The following is a 5,370-nucleotide window of genomic DNA, read 5'->3' as shown; positions in this document are numbered from 1 at the left end:
AAAGAAAAAATTGCATATATACCTATGTATTTGACCAATTTTTCCACTAAAAATCAGCATATTGTGATTTTGTTTGCCCCTCCTAGCCAATGCCCCCCCATGATTTTAGCCCAAGCTTCGCCACTGATGTCGAGTATCACACTGCAGTCCACATAATAAATATACAGGACTCCAAAGATTGCTTCTATAACACATGGCCGGCAGTAGAAATATCAAAGCACCAACCTCATAGTTAAGGGATCCACCCTCCTCGAGAGACAACTTGGCTTCCCGAAGACAATCATTTTTGGCATACAACTCGACTGGACCATTTGATGGGCTGAGCTCATCCAACCACATTGGCCTGCTCCCCGGAGCACAAGCATTGCATCGCCATTCGCCAAAACACTTTACGAGATCTCCCTTTCTATAGTTCTATTTCCTGCCATCCATCATGTGCATCATGCTCGATCATACCCTTGCTAGCACATTTCCCTGCTGGAAAGAATCGTGTATTAGAGTTGTAACCATGGCATTGCTTAGCTTGGTGCTATTTGAGAAAATTATCCTACAGAACTACTGGCATATACATTATATGATTAAAAATAGCAAAGTTTGATGCTATGCTTTTGAATTGAACATCACAATTACCTAGATTATTTATTTAACAGGGAGATTAGAAAATGGATAGAACATCAGCTCTTTTTCGTCCCTAATACAACATCACTCAGAGAGAGTTTAACAAAGACTTCGAATTTAGCATATACAGTACAAAATGACATTGAAATTCACTCCTGAATTCCGATAAACCGATAATCTTTCTTTTTAATTGGGTCCTTATTTGTTCATAATATGCTGAAAGTTGTTGATTAAGAGCACACTGTGAGAATCTTTGAATTTAAGTTCTAATCCAACAAATGGAAACTAAGTAGTACCGATCCTTAATTGCCAAAAACCGCAGGAAGATGAGCGCCTCATGAAGGATATGGGAATGGATGCATAAAAATTCTCCATGAGAATTTTTCTAGGTATGATATTTTTCAGGATGGATAAAGGTATGTAAAGTACAAGATATAACACTCGCAGGGTTAAATGACTCTGCTCCGTCAACGGCCACATAGACTGAATAATTCCCCCAGCCTGCAAATCCCAAAAGGCATTGTTATCGGGCTAATTCGAACTGCGATAACTAATTCAATAGAAACACACAGTAACAGACTAAATGGTGCTTTAGTGCTTCACCTCTGTAGTAATACTACGTAGGGGTCAGCGCCAACATACATGTTGGCAGTCTTGTACTCCTGCTGCCCTATTGTTGCCCACTGCCCTGCGGACGACACCTGAGGGTTTGGAGATGCCACCACATCGTTCAGCCTGTCATTGGGTGCTGCTGAGACCTGCACCACGATCCAAATTCAGACAATGGAATACCACCATAACATCATACAGGAACACAGCCCAATGGTACAGCGGACAAATGAATGCCAGCATAACATCATATTAGCAAAACAAATGAGCATGCAGAACACATCTGGCAGAAACACTTAATAAACAACAATATAATTTATTTGTGGACACAGTTATTAGCAGCCAACAGATAGACTTAATCTTAGAAATAGGACAGTTTTATTTCATAACATAATTGTGTTCTTACATGATGCACAAAATCTGAAGCATTTCAATCTACACTCCAAATAACAATAGCCAACAGCATGACTAATAGACTATCAAGGAAAAACGTGAGGTCCATTTGTTTCTTTAGGCAACAAAAATATAAGATAGAATGCCTTCCTGAAGAATTAGCAACAGGAGGGATATATGAGCATACAAGTTGTACTCCAGCTTAGATTGCACCACACACCTCCATTAGCGAAATGACCCATGGCAGTATAGTATCAGGAAAGTGAAGTACATCGAAATTTTGTAAGCTACTAAGAGCACATGATAAGCTCAGATAAAAAATAGTGAGATATGGATTTCTTGAATGTCAACAAAATAATTGGAATTCCAAAATTATGAAGTCTAAATTAATACACTGATTAGAGATATACACAACAACCATGTAAAAATTTGATGCTATTAAGTATCTTGAAAATCTTTGTAGCTGCAAAGCATACTACAGATGAGAACACCATATGCAACAAAGTTAGTGCCACTAGATTGGGGAAGTAGATCTCTTCCGAGGATAACACCCACTGCAAATCAGGGGAAAAAACACTTACCAATGCTACAAAAATATGAAATGGATATTTTCCATAGAAATAGAATCCATCATCAGTACTTATAAGCACAATAGCACATCAATGAAATTATGATAGCACTCCAGAACAAAGCATCACAAATAGAAGTATGTTGGAAAGAGGTTTCTCAATCTTTTCAGCGACACATTTCACAGCAGACCAGGTCTCGACAGTCGGCGGCGACGCCGACGACTGATATGCATGTGACGAAGAGGGAGGGAAAATAGTGCCTCCATCCTCCTAAGAATAATGCTAGCTAAAAATTGCACGTATGCAAGCTAATGCCTTATTACAAAAGCAGAATGACTTGTGTAATGGTGTTTTGGACCCTACAGGGCATTATAATGGGTACGCTGACATACAAATCTCAGAGAACCATATGAGATTCAGAGGTAGGTTGCTATTTGTAGTGTGTCTAAACAGAGGTGTTGACGTATTGTTTGAAATTTCCAAAACCAGCATCATCTAATCAATGTAATTACACTGAAAAATTATTCATATTTTATCACGGCATATCACTTTATTCACTCTCGGTGATATCATGCATGTCCTTCAGTTTATTCAGATGATCATGGGCATGTTGTGTTTGGATTAACTAAGCTAACATACGAAATTGCGTACTTGCACAACGTTAGATCATCACTCGCATAACTGAAGAACATTGCATGGCATCAAAATTCTTTGACGAAGTTGATTCAAATGAAGGTACCAGTTACCGATTCATGAATCTACTTCACATTGTACAAAAAAAAACATGCCCTTCCATATTTTTCTGTTTTGATATTACCTTGTACAAATATCGGATGGCAGTAAAATCAAACACGCATTTGGGTTGTTAATGTTAGGAGTATTGTTGAAAAAGGCCGGTATACTAATATTCGTTGCATCAGTTCAATTAGGGAAACGTTCATTGCATCATAAAGACCGGTGTACTAATATTCTTTTTGAGACTTATATTTAGGAATGTAGTGTCAGTGCTACATCTACCTGGCACTTCTGGTGAACCTTTCCCACAGATTTAGAGGAAGGACATATTCATACTGAAATCCAATAGAAAGTAGGCTAGTTAAATCTCAAAATGACATCTCCCACAATATTCAGAGTACAGTCAATACCATTAAGCATTTGGGTCGAATAGATTTGCATATGGCATAAAGCCGCCATCTAGGCAACAAACTGTCGCTACACCTATCCAGTTGATGAAGGGGCGCAGATAGCCTGTGCCTAATATCAAACAGACATCGCAGTCAAGCCTAACATCTAAGACCTGAGACCCCAACCTATAGCCACTTGCCGGGTCTGGGACACACACTGGTCCGGCGTGCTCTCAGAGGCCGCTGCAGCCAATTGCCACCGCTCCATCTTCAGAACTGTACTGATGCATCAACCTTGCTCGGTCCAGCTATCGTCGACGCCACCACGACGCCTAATGACACCTCATCCCTGCGGCAAACAGCTGAACACGTCGCGGTCGCCACTGATACACATCAGCGTCATGCTGCCAAGTATCACCAGTCGACACAGCTTGAAGTCCTTGAAGGATCTGTCGTGCGTAGCACGTCTTCTAATTCCTTCCATTCGACCAAAGAATTCTCTATAATAATTCACAAATTCAAATCTACTAATTATTCTCTAATAGCACCTGCATCTGGTATAGCCACCAGCCTAGATAGAACGGGCGGGGGAAGAAAAACTAGGAGCGAGTTATTAGGACAGTGGGTAAGCTACTTAGGCTAGGGAATAGGTACCCTGCCGGCCAGGCATGACCAAGCGTAGCACCTGTCTGTCAGGCATGACTTAACATCTCCACCGAAGCTTCGTGCAAGACGAAGCCGCTTCACCTCCTGCCCCTGACTTCCAGCGCTGCCTGTCTTTCAGTACTACGAACAAATGTTGCAGTCTCGACCATCCTCGTCTTCACATGCTATGTTACTCCCCTCCATTTTTATATACAAGGCCACAAACTCAGATTACAGGTACTAATGTAAAATTTAATGCCTGCTTTGCAAGTCAGCTTTTCTTTTCGTTTACTGGGATCATTAATATGATGCATGCATGCAAGGAAACTGAGTGAAGGAAATAGTTGACTGCCATTATGAGTGCATGCATGCAAGTATTAAACATGTTGCTAGCACAAAAAAATATTATTAATTTTGCCTCAATTACTGTTGGTGGCCTTGTATAGATGCAAAATGTATATTTCATAGTGACTTTGTATAAGTAAGTGGAGGGAGTATGTGATATTTCGCCGGCTGTCAGCGAGCAACAGCGTGCCGATCAGAGGCGTAGCCGGCTAGCCCCCGATTAGAGGAGTTGTCATTGCTGCTGAAGTAAAATAAACTCATAGCCTTAAATTTCAAATTTTCATTACACTCAAAACACGATAAGGCTTGAGTTGCACTTGACAGTCACTAGGAAAAGAAAAGTCACTAGGCTGACCGCGCAAAAAGAGGGAGACACTAGGCTGGCTAGTGGCTACCGTATTTTATGTACGGTGGGCATGTGGCATAGGGCTAACCCAATGATTGAACCATGTACAATAATGGAATCGTGGCACACACCTCTTCTGTATGACAAGATTTTAGGGTATACTGAAATTCCTTGACCTCTCATGGATTTTACGATTTGTGCTAGTTTCCCAAGGAGATTTGCAATTACCGACGTGAGGCACCATCACAGAAGATCAATTATGCCCCTTTACTAGTGTGTCCATATTGAAAACAAAGGGAGGCCTTTGCTAAGTTCATTTAGAAAAACAATAGTCGCTATTCATATAGCCATCTTATTATTTTTCAGCTGGCATGTAAGTAGTCTCCTCGTGGCCAAGATTAATTCATAGCCTTGAACTTGGTCTCTAACATGTGAACCAGCCATTGGAGGAGTTGCTTCCATATTGTTATCCTCCGTACAAAAATTGTTAACGTTGATTTTATAATAGTAGTTTTTTTCTAGCCGCCTAAGAAATAGCAAATCCGCTGAAAAAACATCCATGATTGTGCACGGAGATCATACCCAAAATTCAAAACGACATGTGATGCTGAACAAAGGGAGTACTTAATATAGTTAGCATGCAAGATTACATGGAGATAAATTGTTCCTGGAATGATTACACGTTTTGCATTACCAGCATGATACCACACTTATTTATATC

This window comes from Triticum aestivum, chromosome 7B, assembly GCF_018294505.1.
Source record: "Triticum aestivum cultivar Chinese Spring chromosome 7B, IWGSC CS RefSeq v2.1, whole genome shotgun sequence".
Classification (NCBI taxonomy): Eukaryota; Viridiplantae; Streptophyta; class Magnoliopsida; order Poales; family Poaceae; genus Triticum; species Triticum aestivum.
This window is presented reverse-complemented; position numbering follows the sequence as displayed.